At 37.2% G+C, this 22,855-nt stretch overlaps 1 long non-coding RNA gene across 3 annotated transcripts in view; it reads right to left on the bottom strand.

Annotated features, from left to right (window-relative positions):
* Positions 1-16,144: 16,144 nt before the first annotated feature.
* Positions 16,145-22,855, bottom strand: part of LOC135205774 (uncharacterized) — a 40,519-nt gene continuing 33,808 nt past the window's right edge. For all 3 annotated transcript variants that reach the window (XR_010312598.1, XR_010312597.1, XR_010312596.1), the window contains exons 2-3: positions 19,881-20,076; positions 16,145-16,430 (exon numbers count right to left, since the gene is read on the bottom strand). This is a non-coding gene — a long non-coding RNA (uncharacterized LOC135205774). The remainder of the gene's footprint in view (positions 16,431-19,880; positions 20,077-22,855) is intronic.

Genomic DNA, 22,855 nt, shown 5'->3' with positions numbered 1-22,855 from the left:
TATATTATATAATTACTGTCGGTTTGTGCTAATATTGACCTTTTAAGATGAGACGACTCCTGGTTTCCGATCAGTGAAGTTAAGCTGCTTTGAGTGTGATCGGTACCCTGGATGGGTGACCCCCATCAGAATCGTGTTTTAGCTCTCCTTCTGGTTCTTTCTTGGATCAGAAAAAAATTTTATATATCTGTATTTATATATACATTTATATACTATGAGTAAATGTTAATGCTAGATACTATGAGTAAATGTTAATGCTAGATATAGCAATAACAATCAGAAATATGTATAGTATTCATGAATGATTTTGCCCGGAAGTATTGTTTGTTTATATGGTGTTTTTACGTTGCATGGAACCATTGGTTATTCAGCAACGGGACAAACGACTTTACGTGACTTCCGAACCACGTCGAGAGTGAACTTCTATCACCAGAAATACACATCTCTCACTCCTCAATGGAATGGCCGAGAATCGAACCCTCGACCACTGAAGTGGGACGCTAATACCATACCAACCACACCACTGAGGCACTATGAAAGTCATGTAAATGAATGTTTGTCAGGAGAAGTTATGGCTGAGGTTGTGGGGGATGGCGATTGGTATTCTCGTCTGCTGACACTGCTTCCCACTCCCTTAGTTATATATATATATATATATATATATATATATATATATATATATATATATATATATATATATAATATATGTGTGTGTGTGTGTGTGTGTGTGTGTGTGTATGTATGTGTGTGTGTGTGCGTTTATAGCGTGCAGCTTATGTGTATTGACTAAACCTCCCTCAGCTCTGTCCCTTTCTAAAACTAAAAGTAATTTGCTATTCTATCCGTAAGAGAGAGATCTCGAGAGAAACAGATATTTTATACAGAAGATGATGATTAGGACATTACTGTAGTAGTCCATAATTCCAGCGAAGCAGATTATTTATCTCCTGGGAAACAAAAATATACTTGTCAATATTGAATGTCAAAAGTTTGTTCATACGAATAATGAACCTAAAGTTTCACTAAATCTACCTAATGTTAAGCGAAAATAACATGCATTTATTATCGTAATTTATATGGTTTACTTATCAAAATTAACTTTTCATGGACCGAAAAATAACAATACAATAAAGTTCATGTGTTGAGGGAATGGGAAGCAGTACAGCAGACGAGAATCCCAACCGCCATCCCGCACACCATCAGCCATAAATAACCTCTCCTAACAAACACAAATGCACGTTACTCCCATGCAAAATCATCCAAGAAAACTAGAGATATTACTGTATTCTTATTGCTATATCTAACATTAATGTTTTCTCATAATATCTTCAATTTTATCTCTTGTAATAATGGCTTGTCGAGGGTGAAGGTGAATGCTTTTCAAACTGTTAGGCTAAATGCTAATAGTACCTACGTATAGAAAATGAAACCGAATCAGTTCATGAATGCAAAAACGGTTTCTGGGAGATCTGAAACACCACTGTAATTAAATATTTCTGTTTTAGTCAAGGTTAACCATCTTGAGACCACGTACTTTTATTTAGTAGTTAACACTGAAATCGCGATGATTATACGAACAAAGTTACAGCCACGAAGGAGAATTGAAACAATTTCCCATCGTGGCTGTAACTTTGTTAATATATATATATATATATATATATATATATATATATATATATATATATATATATATATATATATATATAAAGGTCTTTTTACTGTAATACAACAGCAAAATATGAACGCAAAAGAACCACAAAAGGAATTCCATCATGAAGCACGGGATGACTATTTAGCATGGAAGGAATTTGGTAATCCAAAGGAGGGATATTTCTATGATAAAATGAAAAAAGCTTGTGTGGTCTAATAATGCAATCGAAAGGAAGGAATATCATTGAATCTAGTTTTATAAAAGAAAGTTACAATAATAATATGAACATTAGTCAAGGAATGAATAAACTTGAACCTTAAAAATCAAAAGAAATTTGTAAACTTTAAATTTTAAGGTAGGCATTAGAAATGTACGGAACTAGGATTATTATATTTGTAAACACAGTAAGGGGGCAGTAGTAGTAATGAGATGTCGAACCCCGCCTCCCTGACACCTGTCAGGTGTGGACTGGTTATCTGTTGGGTACCGTAATCGGTAGTATCCCTTGAGAATTTATTGTAAATTTTAGCCAAATGATTTTTGAAAGCAACTCCTACCTTGACACCTGCCTGTGGGTGGATCTGCAGTCTCAAACGGTTGTGTGTATGTTCGTCAGTACTGTCGCTGTGTATATATACTTGTGAATTCTAATACTATGTATCAGTCCTTTGTCAATGGCTTGAAAATAAAGCCGAAACCGGTCAGGACCTACACCCTGTCTATTATTTTTCACCTGTGGATATGTGTGATAAACGAATCACGTGCTAAAGTGATTATAATCATATATCTATATATATATATATATTATATATATATATATATATATATGTATAAATCTATTAGATAATTCATAGTTATACTATATATATATTATACTATATATATACTATATATATATACATATATATATACATATATATATATATCATATAAATATATATCTACGTATATATTCTATAATATTATATATATATATAGATATATATATATTATATATATTTATATATTATATATATAGCTATATATTATATATAGTATATAAGATATATGTATAATATATATATATATATATATATATATATAGTATATATATATATATATATATATATATATATATATATGTGTGTGTGTGTGTGTGTGTGTGTGTGTGTGTGTGTGTGTATGCAGATATCCATATATAGATACGTCTATGTATATATATATATATATATATATATACATATATATATATATATATATATATGAATAACTTGATCACGAAGTATATAAAACGGGATGCTATGTATAAATAAAGGTTTTTTGCCACGAAGGAAAAAAATGAATAAGCGAGATAGCCAAGTACTTTCGGTCCTGTTCGGACCCTTTACTGAGGCAAACTGATTCTACAAAGAACAACATAGTCAAAAGAAGGCTTAATATACAAACTGACACTACCAGATTAGCCATAAGGGCGATTTTCACTCTACAGAAAGGAGGAGCTGCCAGAGGCTAGCCACACCTTGAAGGATACCCGCAGTAAACAAGTGATTCTTCCAGAAAACAGTACATTTTGAAAAAAACACGGGAGCATATACAATTTAATATCATGAATTTTTACACAAATTTTCCCAACAAAAATTATTATTAATGAAAAGACGAAAGAAAATATAATATATATATATATATATATATATATATATATATATATATATATATATATATCGAGCAAGAGAAAGAGGGAGAGAGAATATCGAACCAGAGAGAGAGAGAGAGAGAGAGAGAGAGAGAGAGAGAGAGAGAGAGAGAGAGAGAGAGAAATAATAACTATATACATGTGGGACTAATTTATTAGTTGTTCATTTATTTTATAGGTCCTTCATAAACATTTTACAAAATATGGTCCAAAAATGGTACATTCCCCAGACTAAGATTTAGGTTGTTTTTATTAGTGATTTGTATAATTGCCGATTCCAGTAAATTTCTTGAAACATAATCACTAGATCTAGCAATTACCGAGGTATCATCCCAATTAATACAATGAGATTTTTCACTCAGATGGATAAACAGTGCATTTGAAGTCTGGGCTGTTCTAACTGAATACATATGTTGCTTTATACGTACACATAAATTTTTACTTGACTGACCAACGTAAAACGAAGGGCAATCCTTACAAGGAATTTTGTAAATGATGTTGTTATTTGTTACGGGACTAATTCTTAATTAGCATAATCTTTAATGGTATTTGTTATAAGAGAACACTACATTAACATTAAACGATTTAAATATTGATTTTATGGTTTCAAATCCACGGAAATAAGGTAAGCTAAGTACATTTTTAGGCATTTCTTTTTCATTAATAGCAACATTATAAAACTTTTTGTGAGCTTTTTGATAACATAAATCAATTAAATGAGGTGGGTAGCAGAGATCGTTTCCTATCTTTTTTATGTATTCTATTTCTTGGTCCAGATATTGTGGACTTGTGATACGCAAAGCGCGTAGGAACATATAAGAAAAAATTTAAATTTTAATATTAAGATGGTGGCCAAAATAAAAATGTACATATGTTAAAATATTTGTGGGTTTTCTATAAATACTGAATTTGCATTGGAAAGATTCTCTATGTATTAATACATCTAGGAAAGGGATGACATTGTTATTTTCAATTTCAACAGTGAATTTTATGGATGGCACTAAATTATTCAATTTAGACAGTAAATCATTTACATCGATACCACCAGGTAAGACTACTAAGATATCATCGACATATCGGTACCATTTTAAGGGGATAAGTGTGATATTCGGGAGGTGTTGTCTCTCAAAAAATTCCATATATAAGTTTGAAAGGAGAGGTGATAAAGGGTTACCCATGGCCATACCAAATATTTGTTGGTAATATTCTCCATTAAAAATAAATCTGCAATCACAAATACATAACTTAATTAAGGAAATTATGTGACTAACGGACATAGGCAATTCATGCAGTACAAGTTCATTACCTCAATATTCTAGCACAGAGTCAATAGGGACTTTTGTAAACAAAAAACATACATCAAAACTGACAAAAATATCACTAGGGTTTAGTTCAATGTTATTTAATTTTTCCACAAGATCAAAAGAATTCCGGATGTGTGAATTAGATACAGTTCCTAGTAGCGGGGATAACAGTTTAGTAAGATATTTAGATAATTTATAAGCAATTGATCCTACAGTACTAATAATTATAATTAGGCGCATAGGTTTGTTTTCCTTATGAGTTTTGACTAGGTCATATAAATAAGGTAATGAGGGACACTTTACAGTTAACTTACACAAAAGTTCTTTTTTATCTTCAAGAATTTGTTTGATATTGATATTAAAGTTTTTTATTACTTGGTCCAACGGATTTTTTGCGAGTTTTTTGTAAGTTATTTCATCCTCTAGTAAAGTATGCATGCGTGATATGTAGTCAGTTTTGTCAAGAACTACTAAACTATTGGATTTATCAGCCTTGGTAATGTGTAAGCTATTATCATTCTTCAATTCTTTTAAACTTTTTCTGTAGCGAGCGGGGAAGTTATTTTCATGGTAGGCATGCGTAGCACTATATGTCATGCCTTTGATAATGTCTAAATGATTTTGTGGTAGGTCACAGTATTTTTCAAACTTATATAGAGAGGTCGCTATTGATAAAGCTGAGGGTTTGTTACAAATGAAGAAGGACAACCCAAATCCTAATGAGTGCACTGCATTATCACTTATTTGTTTGCTCGATAAATTCACCACACAATCACTTCTTGCATTATTGGTCCAATCACTGTCGTTGATAAGGTTGTTTAATTTTCTGTCCAGTTTTCTAATCAAAGTGTCTGTAGATCTATGAAGTTTCCCATATATTTCTTGCCTTAATGCGTGTTTCCAATCAGCGGGAATCGATTAGTTGAAGTTACGTCGGGCTTTTTCTTCTATGTTCCTACGCGCTTTGCGTATCACGAGTCCACAATATCTGGACCAAGAAATAGAACACATAAAAAAGATAGGAAACGGTCTCTGCTACCCGCCTCATTTAATTGATTTATGTTATCAAAAAGCTCACAAAAAGTTTTATAATGTTGCTATTAATGAAAAAGAAATGCCTAAAAATGTACTTAGCTTACCTTATTTTCGTGGATTTGAAACCATAAAATCAATATTTAAATCGTTTAATGTTAATGTAGTGTTCTCTTATAACAATACCATTAAAGATATGCTAATTAAGAATAGTCCCGTAACAAATAACAACATCATTTACAAAATTCCTTGTACGGATTGCCCTTCGTTTGTATTAATTGGGATGATACCTCGGTAATTGCTAATCTAATGATTATGTTTCAAGAAATTTACTGGAATCGGCAATTATACAAATCACTAATAAAAACAACCTAAATCTTAGTCTGGGAATGTACCATTTGGACCCATATATTTGTAAGATGTTTATGAAGGACCTCAAAATATATGAACAACTAATAAATTAGTCCCACATGTATATAGTTATTATTTCTCTCTCTCTCTCTCTCTCTCTCTCTCTCTCTCTCTCTGGTTCGATATTCTCTCTCCCTCTTTCTCTTGCTCGATATATATATATTTATATTTTCTTTTGTCTTTTCATTAATAATAATTTTTGTTGGGAAAATTTGTGTAAAAATTCATGATATTAAATTGTATATGCTCCCGTGTTTTTTTTCAAAATGTACTGTTTTCTGGAAGAATCACTTGTTTACTGCGAGTATCCTTCAAGGTGTGGCTAGCCTCTGGCAGCTCCTCCTTCCTGTAGAGTGAAAATCGCCCTTATGGCTAATCTGTTAGTGTCAGTTTGTATATTAAGCCTTCTTTTGACTATGTTGTTCTTTGTAAAATCAGTTTGCCTCAGTAAAGGGTCCGAACAGGACCGAAAGTACTTGGCTATCTCGCTTTTTCATTTTTTTTCCTTCGTGGCAAAAAACCTTTATATAAATATATATATATATATATATATATATATAGAGAGAGAAGAGGAGCGAGAGAAGGGAGCGAGAGGAGAGGAGAGAGAGATGAGAGGAGGCGAGAGAGAGAAGGGAGAGGAGAGAGAGGAGAGAGGAAGAGAGAGATATATATATATATATATATATATATATATATATATATATATATATATAATATATATATATGTTATAGTATTTTCTTGTTCTTATCCGTTTCCATCATTCCAGGAAATTCCACTGATGATAAAAATGGCTATTTGGTTCATGAATGTTTCCTAGTTTTCTTCTGACTAATTTCATGATACAAATTTAAGCGTTTACCTTCTTTCAATCAATTATACTTCACAGAAAGCTAGTACATATTTTACCATTTAATAAATCTATTACAATAAAATCCCTAATTCCAACAGAGTTGAGGAAAATCTTTTAGTACATTACAAAGTAGTGCCTAAGGCATTTACACTGCATAATTATAATAAAGCGCTCAAAACGTGGGGAGCCGAACAAATACTAATGGCTACATGGTAAGACTGTGGTAACCTCAACATGTGGAATGAAGAAAAAAAAAAACTGGTTTTAAAAATTATTAGCTTTAACCTAAAACTGGGCATCTCTGCCACCAAAGTCTGACATGCAATTATCACTGTCATAATCATTTGTATGCCTTGATGCTCTTTTTTTTCTCTTTGTGGTGTTACACTTGATATGAGTTTCATTCACTCTCTTCTATCCTATTTACTTTCTGCCAGAGTCATTTCAATAATTTGCGTGGCATTCATACAGGCATTCATTCTTCTACTGTCATATGCTCTAGACTTCAGACTAATTGTTTCTCTTCCTTTTTCAATTAGCTCTATGTTTGAGACCTAGTTTATTTTTACTGCCACTCGATACGATATTTACCTGTCACTGCCTCATTTGCAACAATCTTCCAACTACACTACAATCAGGAATCTTAACTTTACTTACAAACGCTTTTCAAAATATCTCTCCTTTTCTTATCAGTGCCCATGTTACTGCAGCATAGAGCAATACAGGCATCTTTAGTCATGCTGTTTACTGATGGGTTATCTTTATTTGACAGTAGCGTAGCAATCGCATTCCAATTCTTCTAAAATGTTGCGACTCTTTTCCTTATTACCCTTAGGACAGTCCCCAAACCCCCCCCATGGGGACAGAAATATTCCACCCCTTCTATATACTCCTGCAAAATAGTTACAAAATTATTATAATTTGGCTATTCAGAAGGATATGGCTTCAAGGGGTGAAAATTGGAGGAAAAATGATATTCTCATGATAAAATAAAGTTTCACATATACTTACCGAACAGTTACATAGCTTATAGCTTCTTACCTGCGGCAGTCGAAATTCAAATTGTTGGCGCCAGCGGCGTTGCTATCTTAAGTATAGGTGATACAAGACCCGCCCACATCCGGGAACCCTGGGTACTGCTAGCCTTCTACCGTCAATTTTCGTTTAGCCGACACGTCCATCTGTGGGGAGGTGGGTGGGCTTTGATTATGTAACTGTTCGGTAAGTATATGTGAAACTTTATTTTATCATGAAAATATCATTTTCACATAAGTGACTTACCGAACAGTTACATAGCTGAATCCAAACTACCCGGAAGGAGGGTAGATGGACTACATAAAAATGACAGTAAGACCACATTAAACAGCAAATGTTGCAGTACCCTACCTTGTGAGAGAGCAGCTGCAGGAGAATACTGCCTATGGTTGGCGCTCTCATCACTCGTAGGAGACGTGGCATTTTGTAACCATGGACAAGACCGTTGGTTGACAAAATATTAAAAAACAGATAATGCCCTTGCCCTGGGCTTCAGAAACCAGATAAAAAACAACAGACCATCACCTATACCAAAAATAATGACATACTCAAAAGTAATAAATAAGATCTGGAGGTTCTCCAAAGTACTATGAGCCTCCAGTCTGCCCACGACTCAACAACCTATAACAAGGCGAGGAGAGCAGTAGAGGATAGAAAAGTTCCCCTATGTTTCCTTTCCCAACGCCATGCCCGCTACCGACAAAGGACCCAATTTACAACAACTATCATAGGTAGCCTCTACATTCTTCAGGTAAAATGAGGCGAACACAGATCTCGATCTCCAAAACGTAGATTGAAGAATCGAGGAAAGCGACATATTGTGCTTGAAGCTTAAGGATGTCGCCACTGCACGTATTTCATGTGCTTTCACCTTAAGCACATTTAGAGTCTGATCTTGGACTTGAGAGTGTGACTCCAGTATCAGACTTCTCAAAAAGAACGAAATAGCGTTCTTGGAGAGGGGTTTTGCAGAATTCTTAACCGAACACCAAAGTCGGTCGGAATTACCTCTAACGGATTGTGTCCTTGACAGGTAACATTTCAGAGCTCTGACAGGACATAGTAAAATATTCCTTCGTCCATCGGACCCACTATATTAGATAATCCCTTAAGTACAAAAGATTTAGGCCATGGGTTAGAGGGAGATTCGTTCTTTGCTAAAAATTCGTTAAAACAAAAGAACAAACCGCATTACGATTTTTGAACCCCACCTCTTTGTGGATGGCTTGTAACTCACTCACTCTTCCTGCTGTAGCCAAAGCGAAGAGAAAAAGTGCCTTCCTCGTTACATCTCTCAAAGACGCTTCACGAAGTGGCTCGAATCATGAAGACATCAGAAAAGTTAAAACTACGTCCAAGTTCCAGTCCACACTATCCTTCTTGGATACTTTTACTGTATTAAAAGATTTAATTAAATCTCCAATATCCTGGTTAGAGGAGATGTCAAGCCCTCTATGCTTAAACACTGAGGACAGCATAGCTCTGTACCCTTTAATTGTCGATACCGACAAGTTCTTAACTTCTTTAAGGTACAGCAAAAAATCAGCTATTTCTGTCACAGAGGTTTTAGAAGACGAGAAATTATGTCTTCTGCACCACGTCCTAAAGACTCCCCACTTTGATTGGTAAAGCTTGGCAGAAGAGCTTCTTCGACAGTTAGCAATAGCCTCTGCCGCTCTACGAGAAAACCCCTTAGCTCTGACGAGTTTTCCGGACAGTCTGAACCCTGGTCAGTGACAGAGCGGACAAAATTCTGATGATACCTGTCGAAGTGGGGCTGTTTGAGTAGCCGAGGATACTGAGGAAGAAGTCTGGGATGGTCTATAACCAACTTGAGAAGGTCTGGAAACCACTCTTTCCTGGGCCAGAATGGTGCTACCAACGTCATTGACACATTTTGATGTGAGAGGAACTTGTTCAACACCTCTCTGATCATTCCAAATGGGAGAAAGGCGTAAACGTCTAGACCCGTCCAATCCTGAAGCATTGCGTCGGTCTTCCAAGCAAGAGGATCTGGAACTGGGGAACAAAAGATCGGAAGTCGATTGTTCCTCAACGTGGCAAACAGATCCACTGAAGGTCTTCCCCAAAGTTTCCACAGTTCCTGACAAATTTTGTCTTGCAATGTCCACTCCGTGGGAAGAACTTGGTTTACTCGACTGAGTTCGTCTGCCAGTACATTTAACTTCCCCTGTACAAACCTCGGAACGAGGGAAATATCCCGATCTTGAGACCAGAGAAGGAGATCTTCTGCGACTTTGTTGAGGGAGAATGAATGGGTTCCTCCCTGATTCCTGATATAAGATAGAGCGGTGGTGTTGTCGGAGTATACTGCCACTCTCTTTCCCACGACCAAAGGAGCGAATGCTTGCAGACCGAACCAAATCGCCTTCAACTCCTTCATGTTGATGTGATTCAACCTCTCTTTCTCTGACCATAATCCTGAGATCTTTTTGGTCCCTAGGAGAGCTCCCCAACCTCTGTCCGATGCGTCGGAGTATAATTCTACGTCTGGGTTCCTTAATGTCAGGGAGAGACCCTCTTGCAATCTTTCCCTCGACATCCGCCATCTCAAGTCGTTCTTGATCTCTTCCGACACTGGGAACGAATACGTGTCTGGTTGAGACTTCCGACACCAACTCGCTTTGAGATAAAACTGAAGAGATCTCATGTGAAGACGACCCAACTTTACAAACGTCTCTACTGATGATAACGTCCCTAGAAGACTCATCCATTCCAAGGCGGAGGAGGACTGACGATTCAGGAATTGGCTCACTTTTTTGAGGCAAGATTCTATTCTTTTCGGGGACAGAAAAACCCGAAAAGTCTGAGAGTCCAGAATCATCCCCAAATAGGGGATCTTCTGGGACGGCACTAATTGAGACTTCTCCAGGTTGATGAGAATTCCCAATTGACTCGCTAATGACAGTGTCTTCCGTAAATCCTTCACGCACTGTGTCCTCGAACCCGATCTGAGAAGCCAGTCGTCCAGGTAAAATGCTGCATTTATGCCCAACATATGCAGCCATTTCCCCAATGGAGCAAGAACACGAGTAAATACTTGAGGGGCCGTCGAAAGGCCGAAACAAAGGGCTCTGAATTGATACATCCTCCCTTCGAACACAAATCTCAGGAACTTCTTTGAACTCTGGTGAATCGGGACATGAAAGTAGGCGTCCTTCATGTCCAGGGACACCATCCAATCGCCTGGGCGAAGTGCCGACATCACAGAATGATTTGTTTCCATATTGAACTTTGTCTTCAGCACAAAAAGGTTCAATGCGCTTACATCTAGCACTGGCCTCCAACCTCCCGAGGCTTTGGGAACTACAAAGAGTCTGTTGTAGAATCCCTGAGAACTGTCGAGGACTTCCTCTATTGCTCCCTTCTTGATGAGTGCATTGACCTCTGCTGCTAAAGCCAAAGCTCTCTCTGATCCTGGAGAATATGCTGTTAAGCTGATTGGTGTATCGGAGAGAGGAGATCTAAAACAAAAGGAATCGAGTATCCCTCTCGAAGAACTTGAACTACCCATTGCTCTGCACCTCTTCGACTCCATTCTTCCCAAAAAAGATGGAGTCTTGCCCCTGCTTGCACGTGAAGGAACGGCTTCTCACTTGTCCGAAGGTTTGGGGGGAGGTTTCTTTGAGGACTTGTACTGTGGACGCAAATTAGTCCTGGGTCGTTGCCACTTAGGTTTATTCCCTCGAAAGGGATGCTTCTGAAGAGGAGAAGACTTAGCTCCTGTCGGAGTAGCCTCTTTCGGACGTCTGGAAGATTGAAGGAGATCATTAGTAGATTTCTTTTCTAAATCCGACAGAATTTGTTGAATGGTTTCTTCAGGGAAAAGATGAGATTTACAGAGAGGAGCAAACATGAGAGCCGACTTCTGGTTATTAGTGACTCCTTTAGACACGAAAGAACACCACCTTTCTCTCTTCTTCATCACTCCCATTGTGAAAAGGGCTGCTAATTCTCCTGAACCATCTCTAACAGCCTTATCCGCACAGGACAGAACTCCTAACTAGTCTGTGGCAAAATCTTCTTCTAAAGACTGACAGTCTTCAATCTTGCGAGCTAAAGAGGCAATAGTCCAGTCCAAAAAACTAAATACCTCAAATACTTTAAAAATATTCTTCACCAAATGGTCCAGCTCTGAAGAAGAAAACAAAATTTTAGCTGACGAAAAAGCTGCTCTCGGTGTGAGTCCACTAAACCGGAGAAGTCTCCCTGGGAGGAGGCAGACACTCCCAAAGAAGGAACTTCTCCAGTTGCGTAGAAGCGATACGCTTTACTCTGAAGCTTAGAAGGTGGGAAAGCAAACGAAGCCTTACCTGTTTCCCTCTTCTTAGAAAGCCACTCCGTTGACTCCTTAAGGGCCTGCTTCGAGGACTGAGAAAGAACCAGTTTAGGTAGACACGAATACGCTGTCTTCCTATCTTTAACGAACATTGAAGGCGGTGAAGACGGAGAAGCAGGTTCAAAGTAATCTGGATAAGTGGACAGGAAAAATTTAAGAAGACTAGAATAAGCCGACGAATCCTTGTCATCTTGATCCAAAGCTTCCTCTTCAGACTGCACGGAAGCAGAGTCGAAATCAGGCTTATGTTCTACCCCGGTGGAGGATTTCAACAAACTCATAAGATCCTGGAAATGCTTCTTAAATGGAGCTAAGGTAGAATCGTCTAACACTGTAGAAGTCGATGGTCTTTCAGTCGAAGAACGATTCTTTCTAACAGGTGAAGTCTCCGCACCACGAGTCGACACAGGCGAACAACCAGTCGAAATTCCTATCGACTCACGGCGAGGGGAGTCGAACAAAGACGAGCGAATACGCTTCTCTGGAAAGTAATACGGAGTCGAACGAGGCGACCGAGCCGAAACTGCGACCGAGACTCGCTTGGGAGAGTCGAGCGATCGTGAATTATCACAAAGTTTAGTCCGAGAGCCATTGCTTTTAGCCGAAAAATGCGACTGCGGATGAGATTCACTAAATATCACATCCGGAGCAAAACTACACGAAGGTTGAGGACTCCAATGCCTCTTAGACTTCTTAACAGGAGTCGGTGACGAATCACCCACAAGAATCGAATGTCTTTTTAACGGTCGAGACACCAAATCACCTCGCCTTTTGCGCACTGGCGATTGCACTTCCGAATCAGAAGACAGACGAGAATCACAAACACTAACACCTTTCCACATCTTTTTTGGATAAACAACACCCGCGAGTCGACGGAGTCGACGGCTGACCGTGGCAAACTCCCCCAGACTCCTTCCGACCTCCGGTATGTCTTCTCCCGGTTGCGGGGGAGCGGGACAGTGACCTTCGTCTGGGAGTCGAGGGGGAACGGACAACCGCCTCCTCAGGCGCAACATTAACACTTTGCACTGCACTAGATTTCACTGTACTATCTACGAAAGCTTTAAAAGACATTCCTAACTTCATAACTGATTCAGCTAACACTTCGAACTTTTTATCCATCTTAGACTCAAGCAAGGCAATGGTGTTGGGTTCGGAAACATGGGCAACTTGAACAGGGGTAATCAAAGGAGAAGTAGGAGGACTATTAATTGGAGAAATATTCTCTAATAAAGGAGAGGCAAGAGAAGACTTATTTGTCTCCGAAGGAACAGGAGTAGTTTCTAACCTATTCTTACTACTAGCCCTAAGAGCTGCCTTCCTCTTCCTATCTTTCTCCATTTTCTCAGCATGCGATCTAACCGCCTTCCATCCCTGTTCATCCAATTCTTTACATTCATCACATGTCACATCCATACCATTACAATTTTGTCCTCTGCAATTAGTGCACTTAGAGTGCGGATCGTGACATAACTTAGCTAATCTTGTTTTGCAGCCAGCGCTGCAAAACCTTACAGCAGATGAACTAGAATCTGACATAATTAGCAATAATGACGAAAAAACTGAATAGAGATAGCTAACTGGCAAGAAAAAACCAAAAACTTGTACATCACCAAACAAAAACCAAAATCCAAAATGGCGACGCAGGAGACTGCAGCGAAAATCTCACAGGTGTTACCCCGTGAGCGGCAGAAACGAAAATTGACGGTAGAAGGCTAGCAGTACCCAGGGTTCCCGGATGTGGGCGGGTCTTGTATCACCTATACTTAAGATAGCAACGCCGCTGGCGCCAACAATTTGAATTTCGACTGCCGCAGGTAAGAAGCTATAAGCTATGTAACTGTTCGGTAAGTCACTTATGTGAAACTAAGATATACAAACTGAAAAGCTAAGCAGGAAAGGACCATAAATTGTTCAGATGGAAAAAAATGCTACCACCAATATTCTACAGTATTGTTTACAGAGTAGTGCACAACCCATTCTGTAAGCAGTAATCACCAAATGGATTTTCAGTACGAGTCGGTAAGGCTTTTTCCGAGAAAAGTTTCAGTCATAGAAGCATTAGCAAACTAAATTATAAAAAGATCTCTAAAGAAGCAGTCTAGTTCAATCAAATGACAATGCAAGGGAAGAATTCCAGTGGATACGAAGAAGAGTTTTGGAGTTGGGAGATTGGTATGAACTACTACTTCCATTGTGGCAGCAATATGGCCTATGTACCAAGTAAAAGATCTGTTGATGCTTATATACAACATTTTTTCAAATACAAGGAAGGAAATGTTGATCAGTTGTCAAGTGCCTGCAAGTTTCACTTAGATAAGCTAAGATTATACGAGAAAAAAGACACCTCACAGACATCAACTTAATTATTCTTACTCTAATAATGGCTGGTGTGATCTATGGATTACTTCTTGAAGCTAGAGACGTTTTTTGGATAAAGGACTCTCCAGGTACCATGAGCGAATATTCAACTCTTTCAATAAACCTTTTAATGCCTCACGTAAGACATGAGATTCTTTTTATCAAGTTCATCACAGTACTTAGCAGAGCAAATGGGTGGCAATATAATTTTTGTTTGGTACTGGGATTATTGGTATGAAATAAAAGCATTCTTTAAAGAGTTAGGTCTCTAAATGACAGCTCCAAATGGTATTCTACTTGGGTTCCTAAGGACAGAAGTCAGGTACCGCTTCTGGTATGGAGACTTTGTAATACTCAAAACCTCGCTGTTGGAAATGCACAGCATTAAAATCAATGAAATTCAACTGCCTAATTCTAGGTATTGCAATACTTTAAGGAATGTTGTTCTGTGCCACAACACTGTTTGATTTAATTTACGAAAGTTTGGCCACATTGTTCATGGTTAGTTGTTCCTGCAGGCATAATTGAAGAAAAAAAATCTAGTACCAAAAGGTTCGATAAAAGGAAAAAGGAGCTGTACTGTTCCACACACCACCTGCCACCAAGCCAACAATCAACCAAAGCATGTCTGCATTCACCAAGACTACCTTCAGCTTCAAAAAATTATCATTATCTTTCCATCCTAGTTTCCAATGCCAGGCCATTTACCAGTTTAAGAAATGGGTTCCCCAACCCTTCATCAATGCTTCTACCAACTAAAATACCTTCAATGTGGGTGATTATAGAACCAACCATGAAAGAGACAGGGTTTCACAATGATGGTTCTCTACACACCATTGTTAGATTTACTTTCTTTTAATTATCCTCTAGAGATCCTCATCAGTTTTGAGCCAGATTACAATGGAGAGGCCTCAAGTGATAACTAATGATTGGAGAGAGGTAAGTGACACCAAAATAGTTGTCAAGTAGTGCTCTATATGTTGAATATCTCCTAACAACCAAAATAGGATATGTCGGTTGAAATCTACACTACTTTTGCCCTATCTACTGAAGAAGGCTTATGTAAAGGACAATTTCCATGATGCATGGGATGCATAAGACATTTAAACAAAGTAACTATGTATACAGGTATTGATATTCTTAACTACTCTAAATTGGAGAAACCTTAAAAATGTACTGTACAAAGCACTGCATCCACATAGCTCATTCTTATCAATTTCAGTTATTTTCATTTTATTGCTCAATCACATCAACCACAGTTGACTGATAATAGTACAAAAACACCAACAAACAAATTGCTTTATATCTTGAAAAAACACTTCTTGAAAAATGATTGACTCAACATATTTTGATTCTCTGCAAGACTTATTAATTAACATAGTTATAACATTTCCCAACAACAAACTAACTGAATCTAGTTATAAGCCCATACAAGCTAAACAATTTAGTAAGGAGAGAAAAATGCTGTACATTTTAAATTTTATTTGTAATGCAGATAAGGGAACAGAAAATAACTTTGCAGCATTCCAGACTTGAAATCACATGTACCTATACAATATATCCTTGTGAATTTTTTCTCTATACTGAAGCAGTTTACTTTGGTCAACAGAAGGCAGGATACTTTTAAAAGGATTACAACGGGATGCTTTCATTAAAGAATCAATAACCAAGTCTAAGTCACTAGTAGAATAAGTTTCTGTGAATACAGGATAAGCCACTCAAAGTCTTTTCTTCACAATTCATTCAGTCAGCACTGAAAAGGAAAATAATACGTACATGAAAATCCATCTGACCCCTTTCAAGGCACAATACAACAACAATTCATGGAAGGCAAATGCCCTTAGGGGGCACTATCTTCTTTGGGGTAAAAAAAGAAGAAAAAAACTTTTTGCAAATTAAGAGTTGAAACTTCACATATAATATAAATACGTGTTATTGTTATTTTATTGCACGAGTTTAAATATCCCAAGTTACGACATCATATAGTAAAGACGTTGTAACGTTTTATTTACTATTTTCGTTATAGCAACCACAATATCTGGTTACTATAAATGAATTTTTTTCTCTGAAGAGCTTAAACGTGAATAAATGCTTTGCCATAAAAAGTTTACCTTAATGATCTACATGCTATATAGTGTGGCCATGTTATTATGCAAGTCCGAATGATATCATAAAATGTTCAGTTACACAGCATTATTATGAATTTTCTTTTTATATTTGGAAATATCTGAGTGTGACCATTCAATTGCCTAAGAAGTATCAACAGAATGTCAAAGTTTTGATATAGTAGAGCACACATTCATTTATCTATGAGTATTTGATTACGTGGAAATAATTTCTGAAATAATGGCCCCTAAAATTTCAAGCTATGGAGTGAATTGCAGTGATATCCTCCTCCTTTGGTCTCTCTGAGGACAAATTAAGTTTTATTTACTTATTAACTGCCTGTATTCTTACAATTTTCACTAACCAGTTTCCAGAAAAGCTAATTCCATACTATGATAACTTATTTTTACTTGGTAAATTGAGCGTTATTGTTGAGTATATAGGAAGTTTCACCAAACATTAAATGTTTTTCATAGATATTTCACCTAACTGCAAGTTCAATATGGTTTCCAAATTCTGAAAACCTATGAATGAAAAGGAAAAAAATTCTAGGAACTGTCAAAGAGATTACTCAGAAAAATCTGGGGTGGGAGAACACATTCCAACACTGGTACAAGCAGACTTAATGACAATCATGACCTTCAGTAACATGTAGTGCAACATGACCATAAAAATCTTATCACTAGAATGTGGTGACGCAAAGTAAGTCTAGAAGACAGTAATAAAAGCCTGTCTTGGCCACTATCACAAGGCATGTTGTTGGCAGTGACAAGCAGAACTGAACAGCTGCTATAACAATTCCGTCACAGAAATAATAGCAATATATTTAGGCCTATTTGGAGGACAGTCAAAGAATTAAGAAAGCTTTAGTTTCACATTAAAAAAAAGAACCAAAAATGGCAGCGGTGACAAAAGTCCAGCAATATATCAGAATGACCAACACTGCCATAATGATGATTCAAAGATGCCTGTCTCAGCAGGGTTGCTACATTTATTTAATTATTAGCGTAGTTTATCTGCGCATGATTCTCTAAGTAAGGGTTGAAGTAAAATATAACTTTAATCAAGTGGGTTACTTAATCTAGGGGATGGAAAATAATTAATGCAATATGACAGAATAGAGATACAGTATTGCGTTAAATCTACAAATACAAGGTTCAACAGGGATTATTGTTAAACAGTCAAGTTGAAGGGTAATTCAATAAGATTTGTGGTGGCCATATAGTCTCCCTGAATTTGCCGTGGCCTGGAGACGCTTGCAATGAGAAAGAAAACGTCGAGTGAATAAGACAGTGAAAAGAATTTGCCTTCTTGACTAACTAGAATATGCACTATAGGAATGCTGGTTAGAGTATATAACACAAGATCTAGTCTTCAATACTAAGGTTACCGAAACAAGAGAAAATATATGGGAAATATCCGACAAAAAGAAAAGGATTATGATAAGCCTATATTTCCAATGATGATCACTCACTGTAGTATATATATATATTATATTGTGGAACTGTCCCATTTAAATCATGCACACGACACTACAGAGGAAATCAAATTAAGTAAAAAGCTATCTACACTAAGGTTTTACGAAGGAACATTACCAAGGAATTTAAATAAAAAATATTCACCTTACATGCAAAAGCGAGGGATGTGGCAAAAGATTAGAAGCAAAGAAAGTAGATATTTTTTAAGTCAGTGACAAAGGATGAAACAAATTAGGCTACAAAAATCAGTATTTAGCAGTTTTCCCCTGAGGGACATAGGTCATTTTTATAGGCTTGTAGAAAAGCTTTTGTGGGCAAGTGAGTCTTTCAACTTAAGATATATTTGGAAAGAGCAATCAATTCCAACCACAGAGGATGTTTCATATAATAACGACTAATTACGAGGCAAGAAGGAAGTACGCACTGCTTACAGTGGGTCTTGTATGGCAAAATGCAAAGATTCTCTGCAAATACCTTCATTCCCAGACTGCAATGCTGTCCTTTTACTTTTATCTTATTCCCATCAACACATTTCCTCCCAGCTATCAAATGTTTTTCACTAGTCTCATCAAATAACTTTATATACTAATGGCCCTTAGTGTAGGTGAGAAGAAAAGATACAGACTTGTGCATAGACTAAAAACATTAACCCACTGAAGCAGCCTTAAATAATGCTTCAAAAATACAGTATACATACATGCATCATTTAGAAAATCATATTGAAAGATTTCTGCAAATCAGAATTCCTAGAGATGCTCCTTCCTCACATGAAGTGAATATCACAAAACTATGACTCAAATGATTCAAAACTTATGATAAGATTGTAATGGCAACTTTTATACTAAAACAAGACAACAGTTACATCGTCAGAAATTCATACATGAAACTACAAAAATCTTCTTCTTTCCCACTGTTATCCCTACATTAATGGGTCATTTGCCTGATGCGCCTTCTCCAATGCCTTCTATCAAAGGCATCATCCTCCACCAAACCTCTTCTCTCCATATCTTCCTTCACTTTATCTCGCCATCCAATTTTCTGTCTCCCTCTCGAACTTCTTTCTCTAATAGGTTCCTCCCAAGACCTCTTCACTCTCTCCTCATCATCCATCCTCAACACATGTCCATACCATCTCAATCGTGACACTCTTTATTACCTCTGTAATATTTACTGAGCTTGCCCTTCTTATTTCATCATTTTCCAATCTCTCAAGCTGTGATATTCCCATAATCCACCTCAGCATTCTCATCTCTGATCTCTCAAGCTTTACTTCCTCTTTACTTCTTTGAGCCCTTTCTGCTTCATACATAAACACTGGTCTTACCCCTGTGTTAAATATCTTGACTTTCAGCTTCATGGCATTTTTTTATCACATACACTCCAGGGACATCTCTCCACTTCCCCCATGCAGCTTTTATCCTACTGTCAACTTCAGCCTCCCTCTTGGCTTAAAGTCGATCCTAAGTATTTAAACTTTTCTGCACGTTTTATGATCGAGCCTCTTCTTTCTTGTATTACTATTCTGTCTCTATCTTTTCTACTGCTCAGTAAAACCTCTGTTTCATTCACTACAACAATATAGTGATTTAATAATGCACAAAGCAAAAAACATAACTCACCAGCTGCAGGTAACGAGTCTAGTGTTGCAGGCTGTGGTAACTGTGGTTACGCTGGTGGATGTGTATATGCTGGTGAGATGAGTGAATGAATAATGCAACTGGTATCATTCATGGGATTAAAGTTGCCTTGTAGCTCACCATAGTGATGGGAGGACAGAACCATAACCTTACAACTTGGTAACACAAGGTCAAGTATCTGTCAAAGCAAAAATAAAACAGTATGAGCATTACTGAAAAGATCAGCTTTAATATTTAAAAAATTCTTAAAATTTATATCATATATTACGTACCTAATTTCAGTTGAAGTTATTGTATAAAAATAAACTTTAAAACATCAAATAATATGATTGAATATTCTTTATTATTACTACTGCTAGCTGACCAACCTAGCATTGCCGGGAAAAAACTCTAAAGAACTCAGAGAAGCTTCCCTGCACCACCTTGTGCTGACTGTCCCTTTTATCCAGAAATTACTGTACTGACCTGCCCAGGGTAACTCTGAATGGCAACCGATAAATTCTCTCTCTCTCTTTCTCTCTCTTCAACCTTCACTGTTTCTTACCCTCTCTCTTCTCCATAACACCCCCTCTACTCTCCCTCTCACACCCTGCCCAACCCCGACCCCCTTTGGTGCCATCAATGTCTTACCCTCACAGTATTTGATAGTAAATCATATTTAGTACATACTATACCAAAAATCGAAAGACATATTATTTACTACATAAGTAATACAGGCAGTCCTCGGCTTACGGCATTCCGAGATTAAGGCACTTTTCAATTATATTCATCAGAAATTATTTCCAGGGTTACGACGCCTACAACGCTCATCTGGCAGATGAAATATGACACCGAAAAGGCAAAATAATCAATATTTGAAGGTTTCTTTGATGAAAAATGCAATAAGAATGCAGTTTACATTGTTTTCAATGCACCCAAAGCATTAAAAGTAAGCTTTTCTTAGCATTTTTGATGATGTTCCGGGGACTGCCTGTATACTGAAAATTAGGTATGATAAATTCGTAACATTATTAAGTCTATGGGCTGAACCAGACCCATTTTGGGGAGGGCATCCCACCCCCTAAGGCGCCTTTGGTGCCTTTTGTTGCTTGAAACCCCATCATAAACCATCTTAGGGGTCACCACTATAAAACTGCCAAGTTTCATGCAGATCGGACCAGCCGTTGGCCGTGATTGAATGACAGACAGGCGGACAGACATAATACCCATTACAGTAAGATTGTTATATAATCAGACCACTAAGCTCATTCATTTACCTCTAAAAGCTAGCCACAAGGACTCGTCTTTTCATCGTACTTATTAAAACTACAAATTTTACAATTAAGCTACAATTACCGAAAATTAGAGATTCTGAGAAAAACTTAGTCCTTTTCGTTTCCAAAACTTGAAATTCATTGCTAATTATATACTAAACATTCACAAAAAAAAAATTACAAGTGTTACTCTAGTCTACACAAGGATTGGATTATGTGGGCTATTCATCTGATATCAATGGGTCAAACAAGAGTCACCAATTTGACGACTAAGATAAATGACTGCAGCTATAACCAATTAAGTAGCTGTTAAAGCATCAAATGATTACCAAAGGTAAACAGTTTGGTACCACTTCAAGTTCGCAGGGCATTCAATTCTAAATGCATGAAGAGGTAACGTTTTGAAAAGAACTTTTAATGTTTTACCAATACAAACCACTGCTTACTTATAATTCCATTCCTTCAACTCTGTTCGGTGACAGACAACCAGCTTAATCCACAAACAACATGAGAGACTGCGTGGAAGAGGGCTATCTGAGTGACACTGCACTGTTTTCAATTTTGAGGGACATTTCCTTGTTTACAAACACCAATGAAATCATTTTTTGAGACGTGTGAGTCATGATGACTTATAAAAGGAATTTTATATAAGAATAGCTTGTAAACTAGAGTTACACTGTACTACATACGTAATGATTTCTGTTCAGATTCAAAATTTTAACATCAGCTCAAACTTACAAAATTAGAATTATCAGCATCTCAGATTAATCCCTAATTGGGGTTGCTGTTGTTAATGATTTTTTTTCTGGAGTTTCAAACACTCATTTAGCAGCTCATTTGCTAATTTATTTTGGCAGATGTTTTAGGGACAGATGACCATCCAAGCTCCATCCCTCCCTATTTACCAGGGCTTGGAAAAGATGAAAAGTTTAAAGTTTAACCACTGATGAGAACAGCAATGCAAAACTATTAGCAATACATGATGGGGGGGGGGGGGGGGGAGTCCATTTTCACAGGAAAACTTTTCCTACACACATTTGCATTTTATATACAACATAATTTCATGATACTTTGTGGACTCAACTCTTCAAAATCATCTACGGTTTCCTCACCATCATGCCCACTCCATCACTTTAATTTTCTTTAATCACCAACTATGTACTGTGAATACTGTATATAATCCTTCGAGGAGCTTGCAGCTGATACCAAAAGAAAAGTTTTCTTTTTACTATCTGAACCACTGGCAGCTAATTGTTGGTAATCAAACTCTACACAGTTAACTAAAGAGTAGGCTTAAACAAAACCATAGTTTGACTATTACACGTTATCACATAACTTTAAACTACAGGCAGTCCCTAGTTATTGGTGGATTCGGTTAATGGCAATCCGGTTTTATGGCGCCATAACAGGCCAAGTTTCCGTTATCGGCGCCATAAGACACCAATATCACAATTTGAAGTAAATTGTATTTTTCCTAACTATACAAACCTGAGGTCCTTTACATATGGAATATACTTACAGCAGCAGCTGGACCAGTTGTAAGCTTTCGAACAAGGTGGTTCGGTAGTAACTGCTTGTCCAATGGTCGGGAGTCCCGCCTGACTGGAGATTAACATTCCACTTTGTTTAGGCCCAGGAACAGAGTGAGGGGTGGCATGAGGTGGGACTATGTGTAAAGGACCTCAGGTTTGTATAGTTAGGAAA

The sequence above is a fragment of the Macrobrachium nipponense genome, chromosome 24 (genome assembly GCF_015104395.2).
Source record: "Macrobrachium nipponense isolate FS-2020 chromosome 24, ASM1510439v2, whole genome shotgun sequence".
NCBI classification, from domain to species: domain Eukaryota; kingdom Metazoa; phylum Arthropoda; class Malacostraca; order Decapoda; family Palaemonidae; genus Macrobrachium; species Macrobrachium nipponense.
The sequence above is the reverse complement of the archived record's forward strand: the minus strand, read 5'-3'. Positions and strand labels throughout refer to the sequence as shown.